General features: G+C 46.5%; 1 long non-coding RNA gene across 2 annotated transcripts in view; it reads left to right on the top strand.

Moving 5' to 3' along the window:
* Nucleotides 1–264: 264 nt before the first annotated feature.
* LOC138853271 (uncharacterized) overlaps nucleotides 265–18,259 on the top strand; it is a 63,856-nt gene continuing 45,861 nt past the window's right edge. Inside the window, exons 1-3 of one of the 2 annotated variants that reach the window (XR_011392470.1) lie at nucleotides 265–553; nucleotides 1,082–1,268; nucleotides 14,001–14,201. This is a non-coding gene — a long non-coding RNA (uncharacterized lncRNA). Of the gene's footprint in view, nucleotides 554–1,081; nucleotides 1,269–14,000; nucleotides 14,202–18,259 lie in introns of those variants that run through there. The other variant, XR_011392471.1, reaches the window with a different exon arrangement.

Below are 18,259 nucleotides of genomic sequence, written 5' to 3'. Positions count from 1 at the left end.
GTACAATAATCTCCCTCTTCAAGCAGCCAACAGTAACAGCCTGGTTGGTCAGGCCCTGGTCCACCATGAGGTCTGGTCACAGATCGGGCAGCAGAGGCGTTGACCCACTAACCCCTCTCCAGGTATACTCCAGGTATACTCACATGCGGAGTATTAGTGGTACAATAGTAGTGGACTTGAGCGCCTCTGGTGGTGAGAGTGGTTGCCTTGAGAGAGGTTCCTTGAAGGTGGTGGTGTGGGTCTCTTGATCGAAGGAATGTGATCTATGTCATCTGGGAGTGAACTTATCCTCCCAGGTGGTCCATGACTCCCCACGGGTTGAGCGCTCCACCATCAGTAGTACTGATAGGGTGTAGTAGTGACATCTAGTGTGGTAGAGATAGTCAGGTTATCAGTGATGGTGTTAGAGTGTAGGTCAGGACAGTGCCCAACCTCAAGGGCACTCTATAGGTCAGTTGAAATTCAGTGGTCGTACAGAAGAGACGTGTTGCTCCTCCTCCTGCCGCCCCGCCGGCTTTACCGCTTCCTCAGCCTCTTAATACACCTAAATAACGTAAGTATTGTCTGGTGACGTATTTGTCAGTACAACAGCAGAGTTGAGCTGCGGTTCCTGGTCACCACATTATTAACATTTTAATTGTCTTAATTTAATTTTCTTTGGGGTTTAATGTCTTGCGGGGAGGAGGGTGATTGACCTTAGTGGAGGGGTTTTGATGCGAGGAACTGGAGCTATTCCCCTTCCTCTGCTCAAACAATAACTCTCACACTAGGCATTACATAACCCATAATGGTATATCCAGTTCTGGGCTATTTTTTTCTCATAATTGAAAAATAACTTAGTGAAGGTCTCTTGATCCAAGGAACTTGCGTCTTGTGATCCAGATATAGATTTCCATGTAAAGAAATTGTTAGTCATCAGGTTTATGTGAAAAAAAATATTTACTAAAGAAAAAGATAGCTTTACTATGTTAAACATTAATGGTTTTATCAGTCAGTTTTGTTGCTAGTTTATATTACATGGTAATGTTTACCCATAAATGTGTAATATTCATGGTTGTAATCCGAATGTCTTTTGTTTCAGGTGTGGTAACTGAGGAGTGCTGTGTCTGGCTGTGTCTGTTGCAACGTTGATCAACACAGCAACTTCGACCAGTCTGAGAGGGTGGAGACAACTACACTAATAAATGGTCTGACCCGTAACATTTAGTGTTATATGAAGATGCAGCAGTTGGAGACGTCGTTAGAGGTGGGCAGGACCCACTTGTAAGGTATTTCCAGGTTATAAGTCTACTAAAGTTTGGTTATTGAAGCAGATGTTAATTATATTACGTGGGAAGGTGGTGGTACAAGTATAGAGAAGATTGTATTAGCTTATCTCCCGACCAGAGATGAAATCTCTGGCCAGGAAATAATGAGGACTGTATTTTATAGGTTACCTTAAATGGGGTGGAGATAAAAATTGGAGAAATGGGTTGTAAAGCTTAGAATTGAAGACTGATTAGATTTTAAGAAGTTTTAGTTAGTGTAATGTCTTCATTATGAAGTCTATACCCATCCTGCAAGATTGTAGGAAGCAGAGATGAAATGTGTAAGTGATATACCATGGCTCAGTTGGTAGTGGCCCGTCAACTGAAGAATCGAGATTCAATCCGCGGCACAAGTGGGTATGTTCCCATATACACATTGGCACTGTTAACATAAAGAAGGAACACTGTAGCAGGCCTCCCCTCAAGGAAGGTTCCTTGATGTTGGTGAGGGGCTCTTGATTTAAGGAATTGGATCTATGCTCCAGTTCCCCGAATTAAGCCTGAATGCCTTCCACATTCCCCCACAGGCGCTGTATAATCCTACGGGTTTAGCGCTTCCCCTTGATTATAATAATGTAGCAGGCCTACTGGCCCTGAGCAGGCCTACTGGTAGGGGTCGCATCCTGGGAGAGTATAAATACCCTAATAAAAATGTCAGATGTCATCCTGACATGATTGTGTAATTGTGTTAATCTACCGAGTTGTTAATTATACTGAGAAGTGTGGTGAGGGTAATGATAGAGGTCTTGATGCCGGCCTATTGGCCCATGTTAGGCAGGTCCAATTCTCAACTACTCATTTGTCTGAACTATCTTTAATACTAAACAACCAAAATTTTAGTTTCACATGAGGGATAAATTTTCCCTTAAAATATATTATAACCACAAAAAATCAATAATTCCCAGGAAATGTGGAGTTAATCACACTTATCGGTTTTCAGTAGTGTTGTAGAGGACCTGTCCAAGCAACTTAATGCTCTGAAGTCCCAAAAATATTTCAAGTAGAACTTACGACTCCAGTGTGTGTGTGTGTGTGTGTGTGTGTGTGTGTGTGTGTGTGTGTGTGTGTGTGTGTGTTGTCTCTGTGTGTGTGTGTGTGTGTGTGTGTGTGTGTGTGTGTGTGTGTGTGTATCAGTCTTCTGGAGAAGCAGCATTTGTGTTACAATTGGGTTATACAGTATATATTTAGAGACTTTGTACACTTGTATTACCTAGACCCCCCTTGATCGTACCTAGACCCCCCTTGATCGTACCTAGACCCCCCTTGATCTTACATAGACCCCCTTGATCTTACCTAGACCGCCTTGATCTTACCTAGACCGCCTTGATCTTACCTAGACCCCCTTGATCTTACCTAGACCCCCTTGATCTTACCTAGACCCCCTTGATCTTACCTAGACCCCCTTGATCTTACCTTAGCCCTCTTGATCTTACGTAGACCTCCTTGATCTTACCTAGACCCCCTTGATCTTACCTAGACCCCCTCGATCTTACCTAGATCCCCTCGATCTTACCTAGACCACCTCGATCTTACGTAGACCCCATTTGATCTTGCGTAGACCCCCTTGATATTACATAGACCCCCTTGATCTTGCGTAGACCCCCTTGATCTTACGTAGACCCCCTTGATCTTACGTAGACCCCCTTGATCTTACCTAGACCCCATTTGATCTTACCTAGACCCCATTTGATCTTACCTAGACCCCATTTGATCTTGCCTAGATCCCCCTTGATCTTGCCTAGATCCCCCTTGATCTTACCTAGACCCCCTTGATCTTGCCTAGACCCCCCATGATCTTACATAGACCCTCGTGATCTTATGTAGACCCTGATCTTACCTAGACCCCCTTGATCTTGCCTAGACCCCCCCCATGATCTTACCTAGACCCCCTTGATCTTGCCTAGACCCCCTGATCTTACCTATGATCTTACATAGACCCTCTTGATCTTATGTAGACCCTGATCTTACCTAGACCCCCTTGATCTTACCTAGACCCAATTGATCTTACCTAGACCCCCTTGATCTTACCTCGACCCTCTTGGTCTTACCTAGACCCCCTTGATCTTTCCTAGACCCCCCTTGATCTTACCTAGACCCCCCTTGATCTTGCCTAGACCCCCTTGATCTTGCCTAGACCCCCTTGGTCTTGCCTGGACTCCCTTCTTGGTCTTGCCTGGACTCCCTTCTTGGTCTTGCCTGGACTCCCTTCTTGGTCTTGCCTGGACTCCCTTCTTGGTCTTGCCTGGACTCCCTTCTTGGTCTTGCCTGGACTCCCTTCTTGGTCTTGCCTGGACTCCCTTCTTGGTCTTGCCTGGACTCCCTTCTTGGTCTTGCCTGGACTCCCTTCTTGGTCTTGCCTGGACTCCCTTCTTGGTCTTGCCTGGACTCCCTTCTTGGTCTTGCCTGGACTCCCTTCTTGGTCTTGCCTGGACTCCCTTCTTGGTCTTGCCTGGACTCCCTTCTTGGTCTTGCCTGGACTCCCTTCTTGGTCTTGCCTGGACTCCCTTCTTGGTCTTGCCTGGACTCCCTTCTTGGTCTTGCCTGGACTCACTCCTTGGTCTTGCCTGGACTCACTCCTTGGTCTTGCCTGGACTCACTCCTTGGTCTTGCCTGGACTCACTCCTTGGTCTTGCCTGGACTCACTCCTTGGTCTTGCCTCGACTCACTCCTTGGTCTTGCCTCGACTCACTCCTTGGTCTTGCCTCGACTCACTCCTTGGTCTTGCCTAGACCCCTCCTTGAGCTTGCCTGGACCCCTCCTTGACCTTAGTTTTGATACCTATTTTCCTGGACCAGATTTCTCTTATGTTTTCACATTATAAATTTTGTATAATACCAGGTTGGTAAGAGACATTGTGACAGGTATCATTATTCATGAAATGTTTCGATAACAGAGGTGACAGCAGTCTTGGAGACTAAATTGGAGATATAATTTTGAGCTTCACTCACCTGCCTTGATAAAAGATGATCAGTCTCTTAGCCAGATATTTTATTCTAATTTCATACCTAGCATTGGCCAACAGGAATATTGGAGTTTCTTTTCATGTCTATTGTAGGCTCCGGTTGAACTTCATTATTGAAGGTTAACTTGTCGCAATTTCCTCGTTACTATTACTATTATTAATGTTACTACTACTTCCACTACTACCAGGACTTACTGCTAGACTACCGGCACTTCTATTATTGCTAGTACTATTATTATCACCATTAGTTTTATCATTACCACTATTGGTATTACCGCAGAGTTTACCAGTATTACCTACACTTCTATTGTTATTAATACTACTGTTTTTACTGCTATTGTCTCTACACCCCGCTCCCCAATGCTTTTTGCGACCTGTCTTGTGGTCTTATACTTTTTGACCCTTGGTCTGACTTGATACTCGTCCAAGAGATCGTCTCGAATTGCTTCTCCATTGTTAGGTATACCATTTGAATGCTTCTCTATTGTTGGTCTCCATAAGTGTACTGTAAATAGTGTTATATATTTAGGTAGTTAGGTTAATAGAACTGGAGAATCTGCTATATGCATTACGAATGCATATAGAAGGGGAGAGTAATTTCCTCCGATGGCATAGGGTACGTAGAACTTGGCCTTGGAACCCACCAACAACCTTCAGAAGCTGTGTGCAATCTGTTATTACACGTGGTTTCTGTGGGGATGTTGGTGGGTTTCGGGCTTGGGGTAGTGGTTACGGTGGGTGTTCTTCGTATTTTGTCTTTGGCCAAACTGTGCAAAGTTAAATATTGAGTCACTGAGTTTACACAATTTCATCATTTTGGAAAATTTAAGCGGCGTTCAGGTTCCTATGAATATAAAGCATTAGCGTTCAGAATTGCAGTTGCTTTGTTGATATGTTAAGAGAATGTAGAACATAATTTTGGTATATGTGTCTAGCATTAGGAATAATATTAGGAAAAGTATATAATGAAAATGATTGTTATAGGGATGCAGTTCATGATAACATGAACGTAGATAAGTATGTTTATGGAGCAACTTGCTATGTGAACAGACTGATGTTGTAGTGGCCAGGCTTATGCTTGGTTACAAGTACTTCTGGCAGTTTGGGAGACACACAAATGATCAAACTATATGCAAATTATGTGGTCAGGCATCTGGTCACTGTCTTGAACACTGTTAAATTGTCCACTTATTGAGGAATATAGAGATAGTATAATATCCTATGTGACATGTCAAGATATCTTATTAATGAAAATAACATACCAGATATACTAAGGAAATTTCCTAAATTTGCTTGTAACAGATAAGTGAACTGTAGATATGTAGATATAAATCCAAATGTACACCTGTTAACCCTTTTGGGGCCAAGTTCCTAGGCCTTTTGTGTATCCATATGCTTTTTGCGCTACTGTCTGCAGGATGGATATGGGGTGCATAATAAACTAGGCACTTGGGTGGCAAAATCTAAATCTAATCAATGATTGTAAGTAGTGAAGTCCAACTCTTGTGGCAGCTAAACGTTAATGGTGAAAATAATGAAAACCTCTGTGATCTGAATTGAAGCGTTAGTCAGCAGAAAGGATTCACTAACATCTGATGCTGATGAGTATAATTAGGCGAGGGGTGATTTAGTTTGGTGTTAGTGAGAATAGAATTATTAACCCTGCTGGGTTAGAAACCCAGAAAAATAGAGGTAGCGTGTGGGGGCTTGGATGTAGTGGTCCCCAGGTTGTGCCTAAGATGCCAGCCATTACTTGCAGGTAAGGTAGGTTATGAATTCAGTCTAGAATAGTAGTGTATTAGGAGACTGGTATGCGGCAGAGCTCCAACTGGTTATTTAACAAGTAGTGTTGGTTGTTAGCCTAGTGTGCTATGAGGGATATGGAAGTGTAGGGGAAATACAATGTCTTAATGATCGTAACTATCATGTTAAATCTGGATGCCCCCATGGGGTGACTTTGTACTAGTGAAGGTATCTTGGTACAAGAAGTTGCAAATGCCCTCTCCTTCTTTGGATCAAGTCTGATTGCTTAATATTCCCAAGCTGTGTATAACCCCCTATGGATAATATATCTATATACTAATGGGAAATTTGGGTAAATGTGCACGTAAGTAAAATTTGAAAGGGAGGGGGGGGGGGCAGAGGGAAGCGGAAGCTGCTGCGTGGGGAAGGCCGTGCTTGAGGCAGCTGCTGTGTGGGGAAGGCCGTGCAGGGGGCAGCTGCTGTGTGGGGAAGGCCGTGCAGGGGGCAGCTGCTGTGTGGGAAAGTCCGTGCTGTGGGCAGCTGCTGTGTGGGGAAGTCCGTGCTGTGGGCAGCTGCTGTGTGGGGAAGTCCGTGCTGTGGGCAGCTGCTGTGTGGGGAAGTCCGTGCTGTGGGCAGCTGCTGTGTGGGGAAGTCCGTGCTGTGGGCAGCTGCTGTGTGGGGAAGTCCGTGCTGTGGGCAGCTGCTGTGTGGGGAAGTCCGTGCTGTGGGCAGCTGCTGTGTGGGGAAGTCCGTGCTGTGGGCAGCTGCTGTGTGGGGAAGTCCGTGCTGTGGGCAGCTGCTGTGTGGGGAAGTCCGTGCTGTGGGCAGCTGCTGTGTGGGGAAGTCCGTGCTGTGGGCAGCTGCTGTGTGGGGAAGTCCGTGCTGTGGGCAGCTGCTGTGTGGGGAAGTCCGTGCTGTGGGCAGCTGCTGTGTGGGGAAGTCCGTGCTGTGGGCAGCTGCTGTGTGGGGAAGTCCGTGCTGTGGGCAGCTGCTGTGTGGGGAAGTCCGTGCTGTGGGCAGCTGCTGTGTGGGGAAGTCCGTGCTGTGGGCAGCTGCTGTGTGGGGAAGTCCGTGCTGTGGGCAGCTGCTGTGTGGGGAAGTCCGTGCTGTGGGCAGCTGCTGTGTGGGGAAGTCCGTGCTGTGGGCAGCTGCTGTGTGGGGAAGTCCGTGCTGTGGGCAGCTGCTGTGTGGGGAAGTCCGTGCTGTGGGCAGCTGCTGTGTGGGGAAGTCCGTGCTGTGGGCAGCTGCTGTGTGGGGAAGTCCGTGCTGGGGGCAGCTGCTGTGTGGGGAAGTCCGTGCTGGGGGCAGCTGCTGTGTGGGGAAGTCCGTGCTGTGGGCAGCTGCTGTGTGGGGAAGTCCGTGCTGTGGGCAGCTGCTGTGTGGGGAAGTCCGTGCTGTGGGCAGCTGCTGTGTGGGGAAGTCCGTGCTGGGGGCAGCTGCTGTGTGGGGAAGTCCGTGCTGTGGGCAGCTGCTGTGTGGGGAAGTCCGTGCTGTGGGCAGCTGCTGTGTGGGGAAGTCCGTGCTGTGGGCAGCTGCTGTGTGGGGAAGTCCGTGCTGTGGGCAGCTGCTGTGTGGGGAAGTCCGTGCTGTGGGCAGCTGCTGTGTGGGGAAGTCCGTGCAGGGGGCAGCTGCTGTGTGGGGAAGTCCGTGCTGGGGGCAGCTGCTGTGTGGGGAAGTCCGTGCTGGGGGCAGCTGCTGTGTGGGGAAGTCCGTGCTGGGGGCAGCTGCTGTGTGGGGAAGTCCGTGCTGGGGGCAGCTGCTGTGTGGGGAAGTCCGTGCTGGGGGCAGCTGCTGTGTGGGGAAGTCCGTGCTGGGGGCAGCTGCTGTGTGGGGAAGTCCGTGCTGGGGGCAGCTGCTGTGTGGGGAAGTCCGTGCTGGGGGCAGCTGCTGTGTGGGGAAGTCCGTGCTGGGGGCAGCTGCTGTGTGGGGAAGTCCGTGCTGGGGGCAGCTGCTGTGTGGGGAAGTCCGTGCTGGGGGCAGCTGCTGTGTGGGGAAGTCCGTGCTGGGGGCAGCTGCTGTGTGGGGAAGTCCGTGCTGGGGGCAGCTGCTGTGTGGGGAAGTCCGTGCTGGGGGCAGCTGCTGTGTGGGGAAGTCCGTGCTGGGGGCAGCTGCTGTGGGGGGAAGTCCGTGCTGGGGGCAGCTGCTGTGTGGGGAAGTCCGTGCTGGGGGCAGCTGCTGTGTGGGGAAGTCCGTGCTGGGGGCAGCTGCTGTGTGGGGAAGTCCGTGCTGGGGGCAGCTGCTGTGTGGGGAAGTCCGTGCTGGGGGCAGCTGCTGTGTGGGGAAGTCCGTGCTGGGGGCAGCTGCTGTGTGGGGAAGTCCGTGCTGGGGGCAGCTGCTGTGTGGTCAAGTCCGTGCTGGGGGCAGCTGCTGTGTGGTCAAGTCCGTGCTGGGGGCAGCTGCTGTGTGGTCAAGTCCGTGCTGGGGGCAGCTGCTGTGTGGTCAAGTCCGTGCTGGGGGCAGCTGCTGTGTGGTCAAGTCCGTGCTGGGGGCAGCTGCTGTGTGGTCAAGTCCGTGCTGGGGGCAGCTGCTGTGTGGTCAAGTCCGTGCTGGGGGCAGCTGCTGTGTGGTCAAGTCCGTGCTGGGGGCAGCTGCTGTGTGGTCAAGTCCGTGCTGGGGGCAGCTGCTGTGTGGTCAGCTGCTGTGTGGTCAAGTCCGTGCTGGGGGCAGCTGCTGTGTGGTCAAGTCCGTGCTGGGGGCAGCTGCTGTGTGGTCAAGTCCGTGCTGGGGGCAGCTGCTGTGTGGTCAAGTCCGTGCTGGGGGCAGCTGCTGTGTGGTCAAGTCCGTGCTGGGGAAGTCCGTGCTGGGGGCAGCTGCTGTGTGGGGAAGGCCGTGCTGGGGGCAGCTGCTGTGTGGGGAAGGCCGTGCTGGGGGCAGCTACTGTGTGGGGAAGGCCGTGTTGTTGGCAGCTGCAAGTCTTCAGAGATGTCATGACCAGCAGCAACACCCCAAAACATTCTCTGCAAAGATAAAACGATGGACATTATTAATTATTCATGAACTGGAGTAAGCAATAGTTTGAAGTCTTGCTGTGTGTTTAGAATGCTTCCTTGAACATATTAAGAAAGAAAAATTGCTAAAATATTTTCAAAGCTGATATATCAAAAATTACCTTGAAATTGAAGTAATCCAATTTTTTTTTAAATTACCACAGGTTGATGGAACTGGAAAAGCTGGAGGTTTTGGTGTGGTAGATGGCAGAGGAGTGACTAGTGGCGCCAATATTCTTGACTTCCACGGCTAAATTGCGCCATTGACTTGGAGCGGGGTGATGGCATCAGTGGTTATTTGTGGGGACGGGGAAGGACGTTAGGGGAAAGGTTGGGTGTTGGCTGCTGGTGGAGGGGTTTGTGGAGTAAGTAGTTAGTTGTTACTGGTGGGAGGGTGATGGTGAGGGGGGTAGGGGGATAGTTGTCACTTCGTAATTACTAAGGGACTTTTTATTTTATTTAAAAACATACATAGTACAATAGAACCTACAGACAGGTTACATATCGAGAATAGTACAAAAAATCATTACATACATTTAAATACAAACATTTTTCTTAACATATCTACTACATTATTTCTCATTGTACATGTACTTTCCAATTGACTGATACATAGACTATGCTGTACAGTAAACCCAATCATCTCCCGTCTCTCCAATTCTTGTAATAATGACATCAAGCTTATAGCACGAAATCTAACCAATAAACCCCCATTCCTATACAACTACATCCTAGTTGTACATCTTACTACATAGTCTACACATTAAATTCAAAAAAACACCTACCCCTCCTTCTTCGCTTGACAGGCCGAGTGCCACTTTTCTGGTACTTCAAAAACTTCAGAAGGAGAAAAAAATATATAACCATAATCACACTGGCATTTATATAAACACGTTCTGCACAGTGAAAATATAAATATACATTAACCCTACCAAATAACCCTGTCATCAAACAAAATCCATACAGTCAGATTTCTTACATAGGTGGACCATAACTACGTACTTTATAGAGCCTCCATGACAAGTAATGCGTAAAGAATGCAAAAGATTAATCAACCAATTCTAAAAATTGATTCAACCCGTCAAAACCACTAAGATGACTGTTCTATTACCAGGTTTATAACCTATTATATAAACGTGAAATTAAAACAAACCATCATATATATAAAGGTTTTACATAAAGCTTAGCATATGACAAAACTTATAACAAAAAAAAGGCCTATACAGAAAAAGTTACAAAAAATCATAAAACAGATGCGCAGATCTGCATGACACAAAACAGTATAAGATATATCACAAAACTACCACACCTATCACATATCATACATACAAACCAAAAATAAAATAACATGCCATGACTCGAAAAAAAGGAAATTACTCCAGAATTGTCAATAAGACCAAACTATGCATCCAAATACATAAACAAAAACCTTCAATTACACCCAACATTCATGAAACAACATCTAACATACATATCGAGCCCATGGGCTCCACATCCACACGTGGCATGAAAACCTCAAAGATGATGCATATAGTATCTATGAATACCTGGACACCAGTCCATACCCACAATTCACTACACTGCCGCCCCCCCCCCGGGAGACAAGCCCGCTGTAACCCCGTTAACAAACGCGAGCACACATTATTACTCTGATTCACAAGAATTTCTGGTGTTGGCATTCTATTTCCTTCAGAGAAAACCAGATCCCATACAATTCCCCGTTTCGACACATTGTTCGAGAAAACGTTAACACAAGAACCTGCCTGTGCACCTCACTGTCCCCCCTCCCCCTCATCACCCACGATATATATAAATAATCCACCATGATATAATCTAATGCTCATATGACACCCTCATCTAGCCCTCCAATATCTAGGCTTAAAGGTCTCAGAGCCAACTCCCCACGGCCTCCCACCCTCTATATCACCCTACTCAACCAGCATCTGACCATCTCTAACCCTTCTCAAAAATAAACTACATGAAATGCAGTCTCCTCCTCTCCACAGATACCACACCCTACACACTCTACAACCTTTGTTTCGTAGCATCACTCCAGACGGGAGGATACCATGCAGAAAAAGAAACATCACCTCACGCGCCCGAGGGTTTAACTTCATCTTACTAAATCTATACCAAATGCTCTTCCATGTATACATGGGGAACAAGCCCTCAACTGGGACAATGCACCTACCTACAAGCAACCTACACAAAACCCTTATTCGAACATTTTTCAGTTCCTTAATCAACATCACGGCCCTCAAAACGATTTCACATTCCCGCAACTCCATTCCTTGATACCACATACCCAGCCTATCATGTATCCTTTCAATCTGCCTTGCATTCACACCCACATGCAAAACTTCCCATTTGAGAAACACACATTTAGCCCTCTGTCGCAAATCCATCAACCCCAACCCACCCTGACGTACAGGTAACCTTACATCTCTCCTTAACCAATCACAACGTGAACCCCACAAAAATTTGTACACCCATCTTAAGATCCCTGCCATCACTGTCCCTGTAATTGGGAACACAGCTGCAACATGCCAAACCTTACTATACAATAAAATGTTTACTACTATCACTCAATGTACAAGAGTTAGGTGCTGGGGTCTCAGAACACCTAGACGCCCCACGATCCTTTCCAATAACCTATGAGTTTTCCACCCGTGCTGCAACCATATCATCCATATAAATAATACCACAAATCTTTAAAGACAATTCCCATTCTTTAACAACATTACATCTCCCCTCCACCCCCCCCACCCAAGTACCCAACCCCATGCACCTCGACTTCGCACTGCATTCGCACCTGCATTCCCGTGGCACTTCCAAACAATTGCACAACCTCTTCCAAAACTCGCATTGACATCCCTTCACGAATGAGAAATGTGGTGTCGTCTACGTATCCAATTAATCCCAGCCAGGCACTCTCCCCACTTCCCTCACCTTAAGTACATAAGCTACGTTCAACCATTCTATAAAAGGGGTCCTGAAAACACACAAACAATATTATGGACATAGGGCATCCCTGTCTAAGGCCTCTACCCATTGCAGTCTCCCTCCCCACACACCCATTAATCTGTATCCTCATTTTCACCCCCTTATACAACGTATTTACCCACTCGACTATTTTCTCCCCATAACCCTGTCTCCTAAGTGTAGCCTGCAAAGCTCTCCTTTCTACTCTATCATAAGCTCCCTACCAATCTAGAGCCAACAAAGCAGCCCCCCCCCACCTTTAGCTTCCACAAAACTTCACAGTATCCCATGTTCTTCAAACATCGACCTTCCCAGCAACCCAAACTGAGATTAAGACACCACCCTCCCCACAACACATTTGAACCTATTACCTAAAATTTTCGCAAAAACCTTAGTTCGCACACATCAGTGATAAGGGTCGGTACTCCCGAAGGGTGGGCTGCCCCTTGCCCTTCGGGACCAACACTACAACTGCTGTAGCCTGCTTCTCCCCCAACTCACCCTTTTCCTTCATACGATTAAATAACCTAACTATAAGTCCCCATATTAACACCCAATGTTGTAAATAAAATTCTACAGGGAGACCATCAATACTGGAGCTTTTCCCTTCCTCATTCCCTTTAACGCATTCTCTATTTCCTCTGCCGTAATAGTCCCACCTAAAGCCTTTCTGTCGGTATTTCCTGAGGCACATACGTACACACCTTGTCTAAAGCCACATCAATCCCCCCCCACTTGTCCAGTACTTCTCATACCATGACTCCGCATATGAACACATCCCTTTCGCGGTTCTTATCTCCTGCCCTGTTCTGTAAGTCCCTACCGTCTCCATTACCTCTAAACGTGGGAGAGCTGTCACCGCCTGCCTTTGCTTTTGATGCTCCAAAACACACACAGATAGCTTGTCGCCCCAAAGCACTTCTACCACCCCTGCCTGCACCCTTACTGCTTGAAACCTTTCATTTTGTAACACCCTCAATCTCCCTTTTATTTCAACTATTTCATCCATAGGAAAATTATTCCCAACCACCCCTCGCCCATAGCAACCTCTTAACCTATCCTCTAAATAGTTAGCCAGCAGATATTTTAAAGTATTAATACGTTTTCCCTCCCTCGCATAAAACTTTCTAATCCTTTCCTTCGCAACACAATCCCACCATGTCAAAATCTCGTCCACCCCCTGTTCTTCCACACTAGGCTCCCTCCATAGGACTGAAAACCCCTCCTCTTCACCTAAAGCACTTGTATTTAGTTTCCAATAGCTCCTGTATATTTCTGCGAGCACCCCCCACCCTACCTCCACCACCACTGCCATGTGATCTGACATAGTAGCCTTAACAGTACTGAAAGATTTCACATCCACTCCCTGAGAAAGGTACATTCTATCTAGCCTCGCAGCATATCCACTCCTAACGAACGTATGTTCCGTCTCCCACACCCCACCAAACTCATCACGTAACCTAACATCCCTTAACAATTCCCTAAGAGCCACAGACATATATCCAGCCCCTTTTGGGTCCATGTCAGCCACCTTGATTACGCAATTCAAGTCCCCACCAACTATTGCCACCTCTGGCAGTGCACATAAGAAAAACACAAGTTCCTCTCACAAATTCATTCTTTACCTGTATGTTCTTGTCCGCCGGCGCATACACACACAAAAGACAGACTTACCAATCCACATGCAACACCCTCCCTCTCCCCATCACTTCTCTGCAAAACAAACGGGCTCGTCTCCCTTATTAAAATACCCATACCACCTTTTAAACGGGGAGATGGCAGGGTAACTACTCGAAAACCTGCCACCTCCATCACTCTTACCTTTTTAAAATTATGCTCCTGAAGGAACACAACATTCACTCTAGATTTATTCAGGAAAGTACGAAACCATTCTCTCTTCATACTGCTCCGTATGCTACTGGCATACGGAAGCCTAAATGCGAGTTAGACACACTGATCAAAAAACCATGACTTCGGTGACTGAATTTAACAAAGGTTTCATACAAGGACTTATTGCAGATGCAGTTTATGAACCTAGTCGTCCAGTCATTCCACGTCGCTACATCCAGGCACTCAAAAACATGGCCACTAATGATATTCTCATCACCACAGCGGACAGAGGAGGAGTGGTCATCCTCAACAGTACAGACTACGTTAGTAAGATGCAAGATTTATTGAACGACGCCAACACATACGTTTCCATCCCCGAACGTGCATGGAAGAAAGAAACAGATTCTATTCTCAGTAAGACCCGCAACATACTCAGGAAATCAGAAGGTAAAAAGCTCTTGCGCCTCATCCCTACCAACTCCAAGTCAGCAAGACTTTATGGTTTACCTAAGACCCACAAACCAAATGTGCCTATGAGACCCATTACATCTAGAATCGACAGCGCCCCACTTAGTCTGGCAGGAGTTTTGGCGAAATATTTGTCTAAGCTCCTGGGTACAATCAGTCAGGCTCACCTAAAGCATTCGGGTGACCTTCTTAACCGTATCAGGGATCTCAACATGAGTGATAAGAAGCTTGCAAGTTTTGACGTGACTGCCTTATTCACCAATGTCCCAGTTGATCAAGCCATTGATCATCTTCGCAGGGTGATTAACGATGATAGTTACCTGTACCCCGCCAAGATTTTGAGCCTTGTCGAACTTTGTGTTCGTTATAACTGTTTTAGGTTTGAGGACAAGAAGTACAAACAACTCTTTGGACTAGCCAAGGGATCAACCCTAAGTGCAGTTCTTGCCAATTTATATATGGAGGACCTGGAATCCAGACGGATCCTCAGTAACATCCCTCGTTCAGTTACATGGATGTCGTACCTTAATATTTTGGTCATTGTACCCAAACGTCTAGACGTACGTGGCATCCTCAACACCATCAACACTCTGGAACCTACTATTAAATTTACACTAGAGGAGAAGGACAACCAATTACCTTTTCTCGATGTTGTTCTACGCACAGGGGAAAACAGACTTTCTCTTAAAGTCTCCCGGAAACCTACCTACAAGAACGATCTTCTACATTTCTTCTCTCACCATGACACAAGAACTAAAAAAGGGGTAGTTAATGGCTTCTTTCTGAGAGCCTACAGAATTTCCAGTCCGCAGTTCCTCGAAGAATGTACATACATCACCAACTCTTTTAGTTCACTACACTTTCCCCTACACTTCATACGTGACTGCAGGAAACGTGCGCCACGTATCCTCAGCAAGACCAACACCAGTCAAGTTGAAGAAAAGCCTCCCAGTTACATTGTTTTACCGGTCAGCAACGTTGCCACTAATGTTTCAAAAATGTTTGACAGAAAACTGGCTAAAATATCTACCAGCTCTTCAACTACTATTAGAAACCTGATACAAAAACCCAAGCATGATTCTGGCACAAGTGCAGGAATTTACACTATACCATGTGGGAGGTGTGACAAAGTATATGTAGGGGAAACAGCCAGATCTCTGGACATTAGGATCGCAGAACACAAAAATGCTTGCAGAAATGATGACTGCAAAAACGCATGTGTTCAACATAGGGACGATGTTGGACACCTCATGAAATTCATTGAAGCTAAACTAGTGATTAAAGAAGACGACTTAAGACGGAGAAAATGCATTGAAGCTTCACTAATCACTGTCAGTAACACTATAAAGCAAAAATCCGGTAGTTACTGTATTTCAAAATTACTAATCGAGAGGATATTGCCCATCCTGGGAACTGCTGTTACATGTCAGCAGGTCCCTCTCTAACCTCACCTCCTTAGTTCCACTACTACTACCACCACCTCTACCCACGCGTCACTTCACCTGACTCCTGCCACTATATATATGCGTTTTCTTAGTTTTCTCTGTGTGTGTGTGAACTACTCCTCTCCTTACGCCTTCCTCTTTGTATTAGACTGATGAAGCCACTCGTGGCGAAACGTTTCCTATAATAAATGTCCTGAATTGTACATAAGCGTCTTTTTCCACACCCAATTTTCAATGCTACCCAAGAAATAAGCTCTGATAAGCAAGTCCCACTCAAATCCAACCCCTCACTCGTGTATTTATCCAACCTAAATTTGAAACTGCCCAAAGTCCCAGCCTCAATAACCAAACTAGGTAGACTGTTCCACTCATCAACTACCCTATTTCCAAACCAATACTTCCCTACATCTTCTCCAAATCCAAACTTGTCCAACTTAAATCCATTACTGCGGGTTCCCTCCTGGAGAGACATCCTCAAGACCTTATTAATATCCCCTTATTAATATTCCTTGCTGTATAGTATTTCGTTCATAATTGCATATGGTTATTTTAATTCACTAACCAAGTACCAATGAAACTAAATGATTGGTAATAAAATAAAATTAACTTAAATGGAGAGTTAATTATGCCCCTATTATGGTGAAGATTAAGTCGTAACAAATGGGTTGTCTGTCCGGGAGCTACTTACCCTGAAGTACATATTTGATTTGCATTAAAATTAAGCTCCCTTGCGAGAATCAAGAAAATGGATCCAGAAACCAAGCCATTATTAGATGAATTAACAGAGGCTACTCTTGACACTAAAATTACAGACGTGTTGGCAAATAGCTAGACAGTTAGTAAGCAAGTTTATTCAGGTATACACAAATAGTTACATAGAATTATCATACATAGCACCATATGTGTAGAGAACCTAGGATAACCCAAAAAAGTCAGACAGTGACTTATTTCCATTGGGGTCCTTTTACCTTATTATAATATAATGGTTACAATATGTTCTTATTATTCTACAATGAAGATAACATCTTATTATCATACTAAAAAGACTATCTACTACACCAAGGTCATTAAGACTATCTACAATACGAGGGTAATTACTAGGAATATGGTAAAATTTACACGTATGTTAGCTAAAAAATAGAAAATCATTCCCCTCCCTTTCTGTAGCTACATTCATCAGACACCTTTTGGCACTCTTCTTGAACTGGTTCATGCTATGACTGGCTTTGACATGTGCGGGCAGTCTGTTCCATTCCTTTATTGCTGTACACCTCTTCAAGGGGGGCTCCTTGGCGTGGTGAAGAGGCTCTTGGTCTGAGGAATTAGACCTGTCGGTCTTCTTCCTCAGACCGAACCTAATTACCCCCCAATCTCCCCTCCCCTATCCCATCCTCCCCATCCTCCCCTTTTTCCTTTCCTCCTCCTCCTCCCCACCCCTCCCTTTTGCCCTTCCTCTTTTTGGCCTTTGGGATTTCTCCCACAGGCACGCTAGTTCCTAGGTAGGGGAAAGGATACCGGGGTCTATCCCATTCCGTTGAGGTTCTTGGTGGTGGCGTAGTTTGCCGTGGAATCTGGATCGCCTGGGGATGTCCCGATCCCTCTCCGGTATTCCGGAGTAGCTTTGGGTGTCTTTCGGGCGACGGGTGTATCTCTGGAAGCCACCTTTCGGATTCCGGGGGTGGTGGCCGAAGGAGGTATGCTTTGTGGCGGATATCCGGCCGCCCTCTCTTTTGTCCACCGAGGTAGCTCAGCAGATGTGAGGTTGCTATCCCGGATTGTTAGTTTACTAGCATGATGGGTAGGGTATGGCACGGGTTCCATGCTGCATCTGCCCTACTTGCGGTGCTGAGGTCCTCTTGGGCGCGGAGGGAGATTTCTGGCCCTTTCATTCCTCCTAGGACCTATCCCTCCCCGGTCCCCCCTTTTTTTCTTTTTTTATTTTTATTTTCTTTTCTTTCTTCTTTTTTTCTTAAAAACAAAAAGAAAGAAGTAACCTAACCATGGCAGCCCTAGTCCCTGAACCTACCCCCGGGCCCCTTCTTGATACCGCACCCCGTTCTGACTCCGCCTCATCTTTGGACCATTCTTCAGACACTCCTCATGCCTCTGTACCTATTGCCGGTGCTGTTTCCTCACCCGCTTCAGGTACTGAGGCCTCGACTGACTCCTTCAATTTATCGGACCTTCGCTCTCCTCTGACTATGCTTCCGGCCTCTCCCTCTACGGTGCGGCAATTTTCAAATCGCCGACCCGTTCCACGTCGGACCAACTCTGGTCCCACGCCTAAACACCAACGACAATTACCTGCTGATGATACTTCTCCACCTTCTCATTCTTCTCAGAAATGATTGACACGTCCTTCACTACCTTTCCACGCTCAGTTTCAGACTGAACAATGGACTAAATTCTTCACTTTACGACCGACTTCCTCTACCGCCTATCTTTCTGACCACAGTATTGGCAAGGCACTCCTATGCCATGTGTACAGAATGCTACCCAGGCTCATGAGCTCTCTCGTCTTTCCCATATCGATAC

Source organism: Cherax quadricarinatus, chromosome 27, assembly GCF_038502225.1.
Source record: "Cherax quadricarinatus isolate ZL_2023a chromosome 27, ASM3850222v1, whole genome shotgun sequence".
In the NCBI taxonomy this organism is placed as follows: Eukaryota; Metazoa; Arthropoda; class Malacostraca; order Decapoda; family Parastacidae; genus Cherax; species Cherax quadricarinatus.
The sequence above is the reverse complement of the archived record's forward strand: the minus strand, read 5'-3'. Positions and strand labels throughout refer to the sequence as shown.